The following is a 17164-nucleotide window of genomic DNA, read 5'->3' on the forward strand; positions in this document are numbered from 1 at the left end:
CAACTGCCATTGCTTGTCATGGGAAATGATTCACTTTGCCCAGGGAGAAAACGCAGGGCCTCTATATGAAAAGTGAGAAGAAAAGAAATCACTTCCATAGTTTAGACACCTCTCCCAAACATGTGTCCCTGGGTATGTGAGGTGGAAAGTGCCAGTCAAGGTGAAACACACTTGGAGATAGGTCCTTGTATTTCTTGGCACAGGAATGTCACTCAGGGCTGGCTGTGGTAAGAAAGTAAGGCTGGGTAAAAAGGTGGAAAAGCCGTCACCTCTGCAGTGTGAGTCAGGGGCCAGCCCCTATGCCCTGAGACTGGAGATTTCCCCATTCGAGACCCATTTCCTTGGGTCTTCAAGGATGCTGGAAAACATGAAGACGTGCTGATGCTTTGGGGAGAGGGGAGGTGTTGTGGGGATTCACTGAAATTATTAGAGCAAACTTTTCTTTTCTTTTATTATTCATACAAAGACCCAGATCTTCCTCCCTGAACAAAGCGAATTCATTTCCTCAATAATTGGCAACCATTGATGCTGCAGGGGACACATGAGAGCAGAAGGGGTGGAGTGGAAGGGCAGAGAAAGCAGTAGCAGTTGTGTGAAAGCCCATCGTAAACAGTCTGTGGGGAAAGGAGCTCTGGGCAAGGATTCCTAAGACGTGGTTCAAGTCTGACTTGAGCTGTCCCCTGGGAAGCCCAAGGGATTCTGCACAAGCTGCACACCCTTCAGTTTCCTCATCCCAGGCTGAGAAAATAGATATGACCACTCCTGCTCTGCTCTCCAGAGTGGTCCCTAAGATCACATTTAATAGAGCACCCGGCACCAGCAGGTGCCCAGACAGTGATGCTGAAGGCACAACCAGGCACAGCCCAGGCACATGAAACCCTTCGGCCCCCCCAAAGCAGGAGTTGTCTAACCCCCTAGAGACCCGGTGCAGCCTCTGTTCTTCTCATACCTGCAGGACACTGGAACAAAGCCATCTTTCATAGAACAAGACCCACCTTATCAGGAGAGCTGTTTTCCCTTTGAAAGTCAAATCTGAGGCCTTGAGACAATTCGGGGTGTTCCCAGCACACCAGGCCTGGTGGAGGAGGCCCAGCCAGAGGCTCCCTCTCCTCCCCAGCACACTGCCCAGCCAGCCTGCAAGAGCACGGCTGGAATTCACCTCCTCAGACTCCTCCTCTGTTCTTTTCAGGCCCTTAAGGTAATCCTGAGGGTGTGAAGCAAAGACTTTATCATCCATGGGAGGGAATGGTCCAGATACCTAAAGGCAAAAATGATGCATCCAGAAGAGAGGCCAGGTAGGAATCCAAGGCCCAGAGATGTTGGGTGGCTGCTCAGGACCACACAGCGCGCTGATCACGGGTCCAGAGGCCATGGTCTTGCTAAGCTACACCCAGAAGTAATGTTCCAGCAACTGGGCATCTGGAACTGCCTCTAGGACAAAGGGAAGATTAAACCAAACCAGACTAGGAGGGACAGGAGGGAGAAGGGCCACTGGGCCAGTCACTTTCCCTTCCTGCTTGGTTAAGCCCATGCTTAAGCCAAATTTTCATCCTCCTGCACAAAATTTCCTTTTGTTTTCCACTTACAATTTGTAAAAAATGATTAGTCAGGTTCTAGAAAGGATGTGTACCAAAAACACCGAAGAAATGAACTATTGACATCCTCTATTTCAGAAACGGAAGCCCTCCTCTCGGAACTCCCTGCTCCTTATCACTCCCTTTCAGCAAGCCAGGATTCCAGGCAGGAGGCATTGGTGAGCCCTGATCTGGGAGAACGGTTGTTCCCTACCATGGGGTGCTTGGGGAGGCGGCTGTGAAGGAACTTCAGTCCCTCACAGAAAAGCAAGGTCCCTGAGTCCACCCACTCCCCACCCTGCCCATCTAGTTTGCAGCCCCCTCCAGGACTCCCCAGCAGGCAGAGAGGGGGCGACATTCACAGACCCCCACCCTCGCTGTTGGCAGGAACTCCATTGCCTCCTGTCCCTTTCCTTCTTAGGCGGCTCACCTGCTCACCTGTCACCCCCCAACCCCGGGGTGACCAGTCGCCATCCACTGGCCACCCTGAAGGGCTGACACTCAACCTCCCCTCGGGGACACCTGGCTCTGTAGAGTGCCGGAAATGGGGCCTCCTTGGTGGACTTCCTTTTCTCTTCCTTCCCCTTTCCTACCTTTTCTAGACGTACTGTCTGCTCGAGCTCTTCCTTTTTTCAAGAAATCTTCTCTGCCAACCACAGCCCATCTAGGTTCCCTTTATTTATTTATTTATTTATTTGGTTGTTGTTGCTGCTGTTTTTGAGACAGAGTCTCACTCTGTTGCCCAGGCTGGAGTGCAGTGGTGCAATCACAGCTCACTGCAGCTTCAGCTCCCTGGGCCCAAGTGATCCTTCCACCTCAGCCCCCTTGAGTAGCTGGAATTACAGGCACACACCACCATGCCCAGCTAATTTTTAAAATTTTGTAAAAATGGGGGTCTCACTATGTTGCCCAGGCTGGTCTCAAACGCTTCAGCTCAAGGGATCCTCCCTCCTTGGCCTCTGAAAGTGTTTGAATTTTACAGGCTTGAGACACTGTGCCTGGCTGGGTTCCCTTATTCTCTGCATTGGCAATGGGGACTATAGGGCATATCAGGGAGTCATGACAGGGTCTTTACTGGGGAGGTAAAACACGTACAACAAAGGTTTAAGATCCATGCCACCTGGCCCAGTTCAGGGTTCGTGAGAACTAGGCAAGCACTTGCTGAATATGAGATGACTTCCGCACAAATTCCACTCTCAAAAAGGTAAATAACTGTGTAAGCAACAATACAAGAGAAATTCCAAGGTAGCACGAGGAATTGCCAAGTAGGTGCATGCGTTTGTGAACTTCCCATGGATTTACTGATTTATAGCACATAGGACTGTGACCTAGGCCAGCATTATTAGAACGGGCAAATCCCCACCCCCAAAAAAGAGTCTCTGTCATTTGAGGCAGTGTGGAACAAGGCCTCAGGCTTCAGTACAGCAATGCCACCACCCATCATCCGACCAGTGTTGCTCGAGTCTTCATGCTTTAAAGACTTTTTGGTCTTCCGGTTTCTTTTTTTTTTTCTCAAGTCAAATGCCCCTGGAAAGTCAGAAGCAGTCACCAGGTATGGGCAGCTGATCCTGGGGGAGGGCGGGGGACTGGGCGGGAGAAGGGGGGTTTTCATGGGGCGGAAGAAGGCACCAGGAGGCCTGAGGCTCACTTCAGATAGGAGGGAAGCTCCCCTGCTGCTGCAACAAGCAGAAGAGAGAGAAGAGGATGACTTTTGCCAGGGTTGAAGGGCAAAGTCAGATGATTGAGCTCAGCCAGGAATGGGGTTTTGTTAATGTGGTAACCAAAAGGTAGCAGGGTAAGGGGTTTACTGTATAGCAAGAGTCAAGTTGGACCTAATGCAAGGTTGGAACACACATCTAGGTCCTTCATCACAGGCATCTTCAAGCCCCACTCTGAGCCCCCAGAAGGAGTTACCACAAAATCAATCATTCTTGGAAAGAAAAATCCTGTTTTCAAAAAGCATCTGCAGGCTCCACCCTACCTCTTGGACCTTATCGCCCCTGCCTCCTCTATACACCATCAGATTAACCTCCTCATTGTAGATTTTCCTCCAGCCTCCTTCAGTTCTGATTGCTGTCCTCCCGGACACCCAAACACACCCACACACTCCCCTGCACCCCCCAGCTTGCTCCTGCCATTCCCACTACAAGGCATCTCCTCATCTCCATTCTTCAGAATCCATCTCCCCAGCCCACCTCCTCCAGGAAGTCTTCCTGGAGAGCTTGCTTATTTAACCACTCATGCTCTGATGGCTCTGGAGCCTCACTGGGCCTGCAGTTTACTGACCCTTACATTCTATTCCTGTTTGAGGGTCCTTTGTGGTCTCAATTGTACCTGCAGGATTTTAACTGATGGAGGCAACTGAGTGATAACAGAGAGAGGCAATGCTGCTGAAAGAAGAATGTATTACCTGCATTTCCCAAGAGGAAGGGCCACACCAAACCCAGTGTGTGGCTGCAGGGGAATCACCAGGCTTTGGTCAGTGAGCGGGAAGCCTCGGTCAGATCCTTTATTGGGTTTCAAGGGGAAAAGCACAGCAGGGCAGGTTGAGCAGGTTAGGAATGGCTAGTTTAAATAACCCCTGTGGGCACTGGGGCATAGAGGCTGTCCCAACTCATTTGGTACCTCGGCCTGGGTGACTAAGGGCAGGGAAAGATTGGCAGGGTGCAACAGAGTTAGATAAGAAAGTGATTCAGAGCATGGATTTTAAGTTGCAGGGGAGATGAAAACAACTTGGGCTGATTGTTTGGCCCTGTGACTAACAAATGCCATACAAACAAATACAAAATCTAAGCAAACGTCAGAACACCATCCACTCACTTCCCTCACCTAACTCAGGTTCCAGGCTTCATCAGTGCAATCACTCTCGCTACATCGGTGAACTCTCTCACCCCTCTAACTTTTGCTCTCTCGTGAACACAGCCCCTTCCCTAGATGAACTCACGATCTCCTTCACTCTTTCAATGTGTAGCCATCCAGTTCCTGGCACACAGCTCCCTCTTCCCTCCTTTCTACCTGTCATGACAGCGAGGTATCTCCCTTCCTGCCTAAGGACAAGCCCTGGTTCATTCTGGAACTCACCTAAATGCTTCCTCAGGGACCTCCGTATCAGAGATCCCCTCTCTAGTGAATCTCTTCCATCAATACTCATAATTCTTAAAAAAACAGCAGTAACAGCAAGAATAATAATAATAATAATAATAATAAATTGTTGACCAAATGGGTAAGGGAAAAATGTATAATGTATATTCCAGACAAGACTAGTTTCCCCAATACATCAAGATTCCCTCTGATTCCTCCGATAAGAAAAAGATCAACAACTTCAAATAAAATTGATAAAACATATAGACAGTTCACAGAAAAGGAAATTCAAATGACTTTTATATCTGTGATAATATATTTAACCTTATTCAAAAATGCAGGTTAAAACTATATCAAGAAATCATTTTTTGTCTTCCAGATTGGCAAATATTGGTGCGTTTGGTAACACTCTCTGTTGGAGGGTGTGGTAAATGAGTACCCTCATCCACTGCTGGTAGGCGGGTACATACTTACAAACTCTATGGAGAGCACATTGCCGATATCTTTCCAAATATAAACGCACATACCCTTGAACCACCAGTTCCACTTCTAGGACTTTATCCTACCTATAGCCACCTACATTTGCAAAATGACTGAAGTACAAGGGGATTCTGTGGGAAATCATTTGTGGTAGCAAAAGGCTCAAAACCACCTCCATGTCCAAAAAACAGATTAGTTAAATAAGTTCTGTGACATCCATAAGCAAGGAAGAAGCAGCTTTCCTTTGTTGTTGTTGTTTTTTTGTTTGTTTTTTTTTTAGACGGAGTCTCACTCTGTCACCCAGTCTGGAGTGCAGTGGAGCAATCTCAGCTCACTGTGACCTCCACCTCCCAGGTTCAAGTGATTCTCCCACCTCAGCCTCCCAAGTAGCTGGGATTACAGACACCTACCATCATGCCCGGCTAATTTTTGTATTTTTGTAGAGACGGCATTTCACCTTGTTGGCCAGGCTGGTCTCAAACTCCTGACCTCAGGTGATCAGCCGCCTCAGCCTCCCAAAGTGCTGGGATTACAGGTGTGAGCCATTGCACCTGGCCAAGAAGCAGCTTTCTATGTACTGATATGGAAAAACCTCACGGTAGGTAGCTAGGTGGAAAAATTAAGACTCAGGGGCAGAGTGCATGCATGTGCCACCATCCGGGGGAAATAATCTGTATACATCTTTTCTAACACATGCGTGGAACTGGTAACGTTGCCTCCGAGGAGGGAGGGAACAGGGAGATCGGAGGAGATAGGAGGATGAAAACTCTTCCCAGTGAGATCCTAAACCCACATCCCTTTCTGGCTTCTTCACTCTCTCCTCACATCTACTGACACATTTTTGGAAAAACTGTCTGCCAGCTGCCTCTTTTCCCACCTGCTGCCCATTCCTCAACCATCTCAGTCTGGTTCCTCCTCGTAGCACTTCAAAATCCCCAGCCACTTCTCAGTCCTCATCCACTTGCTCGTGCTCCACAGGCTTCACAGTGGCCCATGCCCTGCGCCTGGAGCACTCTTCCATGGGCCTCCACAGCACCATTCTCCATACGGTCTTCCACTATCTCTCTTGGAACTCGTTCTCCATCTCTAAATGTTGGAGCTCCTGCTGCTTCCTGCCAGGCCCTCCTCTCCATGCTCCACTTCTCAGTCTGCAGGCTCTCCCGGGGCTTCTCTCATCACCTGTATGCATGTAGCTTCCAACTGTGTAGCTCCAACCAGACCTCTCTTCTGAGCTCAGGACCCCACCTGCTGTCTCCCAGGTATCTCCAACCCAGCATGCTCCAAATGTAATTCACCAGCTTCTAATCGGTTTCATTCTCTGCACCTGGAGGATTTCCTTAGCACTCTCATGTCTCATCAGAACCTAGAGTGTTCCCTCCGGAAGATCCCCAGAATCTGACCCTTCTCTCCCACCTTCACCACTGCTTGCCTAATCAAAGCCTTCCCCATTCATTCAGTGAGGAAGCTACACCAGGTTCCTCTCTGCTGCCTCCATGCTCTCTCTCACCTCAGGGCCTTTGCACTTGCTGGAACCTGTGCCTTGAATACTCTCCTCCACTCTCCACCCCTGCTGTATCCTAATTAATTCTTATCTATCTTCTGGAATTCAGATTAATATAACTACCTCAAAGAAACCTTTTTTGACCCTTAGACCAATGGATCTCACTGGGGGGTGGTTTTGCTCCCCAGTGGACATTTGGCAATGTTTGGAGATATTTTTGGTTGTCACAAGCAGGGAGGGGTTGTGTGTGGCTACTGGCATCTGTTGCATAGAAGCCAGGGATGCTGCTAAACATCCTGCAGTGCACAGGACAGTCCCACACGACAAAGAATTATCTGGCCCAATATGTCAGCAGGGCCAAGGTGAGAAATCCTGCTCTAGCCTGTCATGTGCCCATGATACATTTCCATAAGACACTCCATTTCTCCTGCAGACATTCAGTCTTTAGCTGTGCAAAGGTATTGGCCAGATTCCATTCTCTGAGCTTTATGGGATGAATAAATAAATTAAAGTCACTAGGTCATGTTGATCTCTGGGTCTCTACCCACAGTGCCCAAACCAAGCATGCAGCCCCGAGCTTGGCAGTGAAAATGTGTGGATTGATATGACATGCCTAGGGCAGGGATTGAGCCACACTGAGCAGAGGCCACCCTGTGTCCTGGCTTTCAACTCTGCAGGGCCCTCCGGGTCATCTGATGGCAGTCCTTGCCCTGGCCCTCGACTGGCTTCTCACCGTGTACTCGGCAACTATCTCTGCAATGCCTTTTCACACTTGTCAATGCCTCGTCTCTAAGTTCATCTCCTGGTGGTTCTGTGGGCCCCTCAAAGCCACCAGGCCCAAGTTTATCCACTCCTCGTGTTGTCAAGCCGGCTGCTCCTCCAGTGAGCTTACCCAGGTGCCTGCACCACCATCAACCCAGCCAGCAAACCAGAATCCTGGGCACCCTTGTGTGGCACAGCACCCTTCAGACTTGCTCCCTCTACCTCCCCACCGACAGCCACAGGGTCCCCCAGTTTTCTCCCACTTGGTCTTCTTGCCTGAAGCCTCTTTCCCTCTCAGTCCACCTGGGACATCCCTCCCAACTATGTCCTTCTAAGATGACCATCGGCCTCACTTCCTGATGAAAACTCCTTCGACATTTCTCACTGTCCACAGGGCAAAGCCCAAGTTCCCCAGCCTGGCGGGGGATGAAGGGTGCAAGACCTTCCATACTCTCCCCAGCCCCTCCCACCCTCATGACTTCATCTCCAGCCCCAGGCACAAACACCTCGGCGCCACTTTCTTCATGCAGCCTGGGCTTTTTCCTTCCCTCCTCTTCCCTCCCCTTCCCTCTGAGCTGCCCAGAGATCCCACGCTCATCCTTAAAACCTAATTCAAACACCTCTTCCTTAATACTCTGATGATTCCTCGAGAACTTAAACATAGAACCACCATATGACCCAGAAACTCCACTTCTAGGCATGCATCCAAAGGAAGTGAGAGCAGGGACACAAACAGATATTTGCATTTCCATGTTCATAGCAACATTATTCACAGCAGACAAAAGGTGAAGCAACCGAAGTCAGTAACAAATGATAAACAAAATGTGGTATATACCGGGAGGTGGAGGGTGCAACGAGCCGAGATCATGCCACTGCACTCCAGCCTGGGTGACAGAGTGAGACTATCTCTCAAAAAAAAAAAAAAATGTGGTGTATACATAATGGAATATCATGCAGCCTTAAAAAGGAAGGAAATTCTGTCACATGCCACAACACGGATGAAACTTGAAGACACTATGCTAAGTGAAATTAGCCGGTCACAAAAAGACAAGTGCAGCATGATTTCACTTACAGGAGGTATCTAGAGTACTCAAGTTCATAAAAAGACAGAAAGGAGAATGGTGGTTGCCAGGGGCCGGGGGAGGGGGAATGGGAAATTACTGTTTATTGGGTACAGAGTTTCAATTGAGAGATGATAAAAAAGGTGTGGAGATGGATGGTAGTGATGGTTGCACAACAATGTGAATGTACTTAAGGACGATGAATTGCAGACTTAAAAAATGGTTAAATGGGCTGGGCATGGTGGCTCACGCCTGTAATTCCAGCACTTTGGGAGGCCGAGGTGGGCGGATCATGAGGTCAAGAGATTGAGACCATCATGGTCAACATGGTGAAACCCTGTCTCTACTAAAAATACAAAAATTAGCCGGGCGTGGTGGCGCGCGCCTGTAATCCCAGCTACTGGGGAGGTTGAGGCAGGAGAATTGCTTGAACCCTGGAGGCAGAGGTTGCGCTGAGCCGAGATGGTGCCATTGCACTCCAGCCTGGGCAACAGATCAAGATGCCGTATCAAAAAAAAAAAAAGGTTAAATGGTAAATGTTATGTTTTGTATGTTTTACCGCAATAACAAAAGGTAACAACAAAATAACACAACAAAAATTCCACCTCTTCCTCTCGGGAAGCTGCCTGAACATTCCCACCACCTCCCCAAGCACATGTGTTGCCCCAGCTGCCCACCCCCAATTCCTCACAACACAGCTGGGTGGAGCTGCCCACACCCCACTCCATGCATTCCATGTACATTCCCAGTACCCTGCAGGGACAGTCTGACAGCCATATCTGCCCTCCGAGACTGAGGGGTTCTGCAGGCAGGCACTATGTCTCATTCCCTTCTCCTGCCCCACATCTAGCCCACAGTCCAGAGCACAGTTTCTTCAATGAAGGAATGAATTCCCCAAACCAGTAGCTCTGGGTTAGTACTATCCCAAACCTCACAGCCTGTTATTCCCAGAACAGTGATTTACTTCTAATATTCATCAACAAACCCCTCCCCCTGCCAAAGATTGTCTGCCCTTCCATTAAGCAACAAGGTCAGAAGGAGGTTTCCGTGGACGAAGTTAATAAACAGCTAACTTGGAAGGAATAAACAAAATAAAACCCAGGGTAGGCTGGCGCAGGCGTGCCCTTGCATCTAACAACACCACACTCCACCCTCTCTCCCTCCTCTGCTTGGTGGGTGGGCTGATTCACTTCCTGTGTCCCCTCCCAGGGCAGCGTGAGAGGGGAAAGTGGGTGGAATGCTGAGTCCTCGGACATGTTTAGATGATTAGTCACCACGCTGCCCCGCGCTGGAAGGCCACTGACCTTAGTGTGCGGGCCCGAACCTCAGGCCTTTCTCCCCTTCACCCCGAACCTCGCCCCACCCACCCCGACTTATGTAACCCAAGGTCTGGAAGGCGAAGAGAACTGGCCTTGGCTCTCAGCATGAGGTCCAAGGGGCCCCTCCACCCATAAGTCCTTGCACACCCCACCTGTTGACTCTTCATTCACACCCAGTCCACATTCATGAAACAGGAGCTGGAAAGAGAAAACGGTCTCCCCTGTCCTGAGGATGACTGTTGGGAGGATCTTTATAGATCGTTGAACCCAGGGGTCTCAACCAGAGATTGGGCATCCCCAAGAGGACATTTGGCAACGTCTGGAGACAGTTTTGTTTGCCAGGAAGGGAAGGGGAGGTGATGGTGCAGTGTCTGGTGGGTAGAAGCCAGGGTTACTGCTAACCTCCCACAATGCACAGCACATCCCTCCTCTCCACCGCCCACCACAAACAAAGAATTATCCGGTCCCGAAAGTCAATAGTGCTGAGGTTGAGACACCATGATGAATCCAAGCTGTACAGAAGAGGAAACTGAGGCAGACGAAGTGACAGGATCAAAGTCACACTATGCATTAGATAATGTCTGAATTAGAATCCAGGGCTCTCTACCAACCACACTGGCCTTCAGCTCCCAGGAGTGCAGTGATCAACTCCAAGACAAGTGGCAAGCTAGTGAAGTGGCTGAATTTGGGACTCTGGGGTCTAGAAGCTATCATAGTTGGGCTCTGTGTCTCTGGCAGGCTCCAAATGAATCCCACCAAGGTGAACCTGACCATCTTGGTCACAGGGTTCCCAGATAATCAGAGGAAGACTGTCTGAAGGGGCTGTGGTGTGTCCAGGCAGAAAGACCCTCTCTGAGGCTTGGGCAAAACTCACCCCTTAAGTCCATAGCATGCTGGGGGTGGTCCTGGCTGAGGTCAAGGTCACAAGAGAGGATGACTATGTAAGGCAAAACCTGGATCGGAGGACAGGGCATGTGTCAGAATTAAACCTTGGATCACTGCTTTGGGGGCACTATCTTTTTTCCTAGATGCCAAAAATGATTGTATCTCTCACACCTGCTTGATCCTCACTGCCGTACTGTGTAATTTCAAACTGACGTCTAGAGTCACCCTTACCCTTTTCTCCAAGGAGCCAACACCATGTCTCCAACTATGGGCCAGACACCAGGGCATCAGAGCTGACGGTGCAATCCCATTATTTATGAACAACTGACTCACATCGTGTTGCAACAGGCGTACTTTTCCATCCACTGTGGCTGAAAGTCAGCAAACTTGTAGTAACAGTGGTAACAAAGAGAAGGCCAGGGCAGCAGTGCATGAAGCTCTGTCTTAGGTCAGGGACTCACCCTCTTCAGGAGCAGGGAGCCCATAGAGGGTGGTTGGGGACAAGGATGGTGGGGTAGGGAAGGGCCTACAATGGCCTCAGTCACAGAAAAAGGCCCCATTACAGATTCGTTTCTTCAGGCAAAGCATTATCACTGCTCCCTCACCTGCCTGTCCCCTTCCTCCCTAACTTTTCCAACAAGCTCGAAAACTCCTATATATCCTTCAAGGCCTAATTTCTGGAGTCCTTCCCCCAGCTCCAAGGTTCAGGTGCATTCCAACCCTGAATTTGGCAAACCACAATCACGATGGAAAAAGATGTTTGGGGTCAATAGCTGGGCTTGGGGAAGAAAGCCAAAACTCCCCATGGATGGAATGTAGAGGGCTGCACAAGATCTGCTCCTCTGTGGGGGGCATGCTGAGCACTGTGGCCTCTAGGCTGTCTTGCCAGATTCCCAAGTGAGGCCTCAGAACCCCAAGGCTTCCCTGGGCCTCTGGCTGCACTTCTCAGACTGGTCAGTTATCCCTAGCCCAAGTCCATGGGAATGCCACCCCTTTTTCCATGGCTGCCTGGAGCCTGGCTTTGGATTTCCTTAGTTCTCCAGTGCACTGGAGAATTAATTAATATATTAATTAATTTGCTTATTTATTTATTATTTTTATTTATTTATTTATTTATTTTATTGCACTGGGGAATTGTAAAAGGCTGCCTGCAGAGGGCACTATTTTCACCAAGAGAGAACTCACTAGCAGAGGAACTGGCTGCCTTGGGAGAGCAGCCCTGGGAGGTTTTCTTTGAGGATGGAGGTCTGATGGGGATAACTCCTTTCTGGAACTCTCCAGTCGCCTCATGTGGCAGCTGTCCGTTCAGTCTGGGAGCTGCCCCTTTGGGTAACTCTGGAGGCAGCTGGCCTGAAGGTTCTCGCCAAGGGCCTCTTAAGCACCCCTAGCAACCAAGGTAATTCAAAGTGGGGGACAGAGACCCAACTTTGAATTAACTTGAGTCTAATTAGGAAACGCTCCAGCTCTGCCTCCAAGACTCACTCCTCGCCTCTGGGTCTCAGTCTCCCCATCTGTATACTGAGAAATGGTGCATTGGATGTGTTCATCTACTCAGCACATGTTAACTGAGCACCTACTACACTCTGATCTCTGGGGAGAGACCATGGAATGAAACAGACAAAAGGCCTGGCCCTCACAGAGCTGCTATTCTAACAGGGAGGACAGATGGCAAACAAGATTAAGGAGTGAAATCTATAGACCATCAGAAGGGGATGCGAGCCATGGAAAATGAAGCAGAGAAGGAGCAGGGGGACATGGCTGCTAAGGATTAGTCCAGCTTAGAGACTCTGGGTCTAAAGCTCTTACTCTGCTGGATCCTTGTTAGGAGTCAAGAATGGTGGCAGAAAACTGGGCAGGGCCATGCGTGAGTACAGGGACAGTTCTCAGGGGTGGTGGGGATGGTGGGCTTGTTCACGGGCTTGAGCCCCAGTCAGTCTCTCAGCGGCTTTCTCCAGAAACAGAACTGATCAACTCCGGGTGTGCTGGCCTGTTCTCAGGTAAAGGCAGACACCTGGGTCTGCTGAGGAGTCCAGGGGTCACAGAGGGTTCCTGGCAGGGCCCCAAAAGTCCTGACTGAGGGGAGGATTTCTTCAAAGCAAGGTGGGCGGCATCCTCAGGGCACTGCCAGGGACTCTTCTACATCCCTCACTCTGCCCTGACCATTGATGAGCAAGACACTGGCCACCTCCAACTACAGGGCCTCTCAGACCCTTCCTTCCCTCCTACTGATCCTCCCCTGCATGGTGGGATGTCCCCTCCCCTTACATGGGGAGGGAGGGAGAGGAATTTGAAAGTCCCCATTTCTGGCTGGGCATGGTGGATCACACCTGTAATCCCAGCACTTTGGGAGGTAGAGGCAGACAGATCGCTTGAACTCAGGAGTTTGAGAGCAGCCTGGGCAACATAGTGAGACCCCACCTCTACAAAAAATACAAAAATTAGCCAGGCATGGTGGTGTATGCCTATAGTCCCAGCTACTAAGGAGGCTGAGGTGAGGAGGATAGCTTGAGACGGGGAGGTGGAGGTTGCAGTGAGCTGAGATCATGCTACTGCACTCCAGCCTGCTCTGTTGAGACAGAGCAACACCCTGTCTCAAATATATATATCTGACCAACCCGGAGTTGGTCAGTTTTGTTTCCTGGAGGAAGCCACTGAGAGACTGACTGGGGCTCAAGCCCATGCACAAACCTACCACCCCCACCACCCCTGAGAGCTGTCCCTGTACTCACACATGGCCCTGCCCAGTTTCCTGCCACCATTCTTGACTCCTAACACTGGACTAAAAAAATAAATAAATAAATAAAAATAAAAATAAAAAAATCTCCCCCCATTTCTTACGAATTCACAATTTTTCTCTTCCTGTAGGGATCATATTTGAAAATATGTCTCGCAAACCTTCTGTGTACTCAGGATGAGTGAGGGATACCAAGATGCTGAGAAAGGACTTACCGTCAACCAGGGAGGCCAGGCTAACACACAGGAGAAAATAACAATCTGCTCTTACAGTTTGCTTTGCAGCCCACAGAGTCCTTTGGAACAACTTATTATCTCCTAAAACCACACAGGGTCTGTTGTTCTCATTTTACAGATGAGGAAATTGAGGCCCAGAAAAGCACCTTCTCTTCGCCCAATACATAGCTGCCCCGTGGAGTGGTAAGGAGAGAGAGGAGACAATGAAGATTAAAGTTTCCAAATAATTCCAATTCCAATTCTTACCCCTGGAGGGATGCGTAAGAATTCTACGTAAAGAGACAAAGTTGCTCTGTCTCCAATCTAAGGTAGGGCCAAGCTGGGCATGGAACCCACCAGCCCCAGCCTCTCCTTGGCGGGACAAGGGTAAAGCGAAAGTCCCCTGTCTCTCTGGAAAAGCACATGGGGGCTGGGCGAGGTAGCTCACGCCTGTAATCCCAGCACTTTGGGAGGCCAACGCGGGTGGATCATCTGAGGTCAGGAGTTCGAGACCAACCTGGTCAACATGGTGAAACCCTGTCTCTACTAAAAATACAAAAATTAGCCAGGCGTGGTGGCAGGTGCCTGTAATCCCAGCTACTCGGGAGGCTGAGGCAAGAGAATTGCTTGAACCTGGGAGGCGGAGGTTGCCGTAAGCTGAGATCTCGCCCTTGCGCTCCAGCCTGGGTAATAGAGCGAGACAAAGAAAGAAAGAAAGAGAGAGAGAAAGAAAGAAAGAAAGAGAGAAAGAAAGAAAGAAGGAAAGGAAGGAAGGAAGAAGAGAAAGAAAGAGAAAGAGAGAAAGAAAGAAAAGAAAGAGAAAAAAGAAGGAAAGAAAAAGAAAAGAAAGAAAGAAAGAAAGAGAAAGAGAGAAAGAGAAAGAAGGGAAGGAAGGAAGGAAGGAAAGAGAAAGAGAAAGAGAGAAAGAAAGAAAGAAAAGAAAGAGAGAAAGAAAGAAAAAAGAAAAAGAAAAGAAAGAGAAAGAAAGAAAGAAACAAAGAAAGAAAGAAAGAAAGAAACAAAGAAAGAAAGAAAGAAAGAAAGAGAGAAAGGAAAGAAAGAAAAGCACACAAGATTAAGGATGTGCCCTTGGTGTAAGGGGAAAATGTTGCCCCACGTGGGTAAGGGTGCCAAAGGATCTCAGTGGTGGGGCTGGACACCTTTCTGATCCAACTTTTCAGAGTGCCCTTTCTGCTTACCAAGGGCAAAGATAAGGCAGTTGGAAAAGAAGCTTTGCTGTTGCAGGCTAATCATTCCATTCTCGCAGAGCACCTTCCGTGTGCCAGGTACTATGGCTACAGCAGGGAACAAAGCAGGTTCCTGCCCTCCTGCCGTTCTGGGAGCTTAGCAAGGCTCTGGCTGGCTCTCGGAGGACTTTCCTGACTGGAGTTTGTGTCTGCTTGGAGGTGCCCTCTCCCCTGAACCTCTTTCACAGGCAGAACCTAGGGGGGTGGGGAGTGGGGGCAAAGAAACAAACCTCTGCTGAGTCAAGGGCACTGCAAGAATGCAGAAGCAACCATCCGGCCCTGGAAGCATGTGGTGGGAAATCCGCCACTCAGTGGTGGAGAAAAGTCCACCAGTTTCTCCAGCAAATGGCTGAGCCTCCTTGGGCCTCCTTGTCTTCTCATCTGCTCATGTGCTAATATCTACTCGCCATTGGTTTGTTAGGTTCAAATGAAATCAGGGATGTGTCCCTGTTGGCTGCTAGCTCTTCTCAGATCCCCTGACCTCTCCGCATCTCTTCTCTATGGCTCTGCGTGGGAAGGGGCAGTTGTCACCCCCGACTCCCACTAAGCTGAGCCCTCCTCCCAACCTAAGCTGGAGGAAGCCGGTTCTGCTCATGGATAAGAGGTACCCGGTTCCTGAGTTCTCGCTCTCCCGGGCTGGGGTCCACCCCCTCTTCTGGGCTCATCCGACTGGGACTTGGGAAGTGCTAGGCGAGCCAAGAGATGCCCAGCTGGGGGCTGTGGCCAGGGGGGAGGCCAATGACAGAGCACGGGGAACTCCCTGTAGCTGGGCACCCACTTCAACAGGGCCTGGACCGACCCCCGCAGGCAGTGGGCCGCCCCTCACCCACACAGTCCTGCTCAGCCCAGGCTCACATCTGGGCTCAGGAGGCGGGAAGCACAGGTGTAAAGAAATCGCCAACTGTGCAGCCCCAATCCAAGGGTTTTATTAAAGTGGGGGTGGCGGGAGGGGGGCGGTGGAGGAAGGGTAAGCGGCGCAAACGCCCTGGAGAGTGAGAGAAAAGGTGCGAGAAGGCAACAGCTCCCCTCACCGCCCTCGACTGCAGCAGAGAGCCTTCTGCACGGCGGCGGCCGCCCCACCTTCACACTGGCTCCGCGTGCGGTGAAAGTGGCCGAGCCGCACCGCCCCGGCGCAAACTTTCCCAGACCCGCCCTCGGAGCGGCCACCCGGGCTCCACGGGCTCCACGGGCGCAGGGCTGCTGGGGCGGCCGCGGAGGGCGGGTGCGCGTGGACCGGGAGGTGGGGAGGCGGCGCGCGGCGGGGAGTCCCGCCCCGGGTTACCTGGGTTCCGAGGGTCTCGGGAGTCCAGTGGACAGGGCGCGGGGACAGCACAGGCAGGCCGGAGACCAGACACACTCCTCCCGGGCTGCGGCGACCCCGGAATCGCAGGCCCTGCACCTGGCCCTGCGGGTCGCCGCGCCTACCCATGCCGGTCCCCGCCCGTCCCCTCCCGCGCGGGGCGGGGCGGCCCCGGGGGAGGAGCCGAGGGCGGTGGGCACCACTCCCTGAGCCAGGCCTGCGCCTCATCACGTGCCACCGACCCTGGGCTCTGTGACTTCCAAAGACTCGCCACCCCATTCCACAGCCTGAGGTGCCACCAAAGCCATGAGCCCAGGGGAGTCTCTCACACCCCATTCTCCTAGGGCCCATGTACCCCACGCCCACCTCCACCCCAGGAGCCTAAGGCCAGCAGGGAGCCTGGAGAGACTCCTTGATGGGAGAACTGCGGAGCTTGCACCTCGGTAAAGTGCATGGGGTGGAGCACAGGGAAGGAGAAAAAAATACAAATGGGTACTCGCAACCCCACCGCGGTGTCCCCTTCGCCGGTGGGAGAGGCTCCTGGCAGCTCCGAATCCTTGAAGTGAGTTCCACCCCTGTCTCTTGGAGTGCTCAGGGTGGTGGGCCCTTTGCCAGCCCTCACCCTTTCCCCAGGGGTCCTGTCCCAGGTCACAGGCTCCTAGACTGGAAGGTGCTGGGCCTGGACCTCTGCCACTCAGTGGACACAGCTACAAGAGATGAAGGGACACAGAGGACAAAGAAGAAACATTTGGCTTCGGGGAACCAGACTCTGTGTCTCCTCCCAGGTGCTGAAGGAACAGGTTGCAGCTACCTGGTGCCCCCACCCGGACCCTGCCATAGAAAGTTTGGAACAACCACCCCTGTGGACTGAAGTGCCCCACCAGGCTCCTTCCTCCCACCCTTCAGCCCCAGGCTTTCTGAGCTCCTGCTCCTCCCTGCCTTGCCTTGTTTGCTGAGGGCGCAGACAGTGGAGAGAGCACAGGACTGGGAGTCCAGAGACCTGGG

At 51.2% G+C, this 17164-nt stretch overlaps 1 protein-coding gene across 1 annotated transcript in view; it reads right to left on the reverse strand.

Moving 5' to 3' along the window:
- The window catches only part of PAQR5 (progestin and adipoQ receptor family member 5), a 104187-nt gene extending 87899 nt beyond the window's left edge, over window positions 1–16288 (reverse strand). Inside the window, exon 1 of the mRNA XM_032175996.2 lies at window positions 16142–16288. The gene's annotated coding sequence lies outside the window, so the exon portion shown is untranslated. The remainder of the gene's footprint in view (window positions 1–16141) is intronic.
- Between the last annotated feature and the right edge of the window lie 876 nt (window positions 16289–17164).

This window comes from Hylobates moloch, unplaced genomic scaffold (genome assembly GCF_009828535.3).
Source record: "Hylobates moloch isolate HMO894 unplaced genomic scaffold, HMol_V3 SCAFFOLD_14, whole genome shotgun sequence".
Lineage (NCBI taxonomy): Eukaryota > Metazoa > Chordata > Mammalia > Primates > Hylobatidae > Hylobates > Hylobates moloch.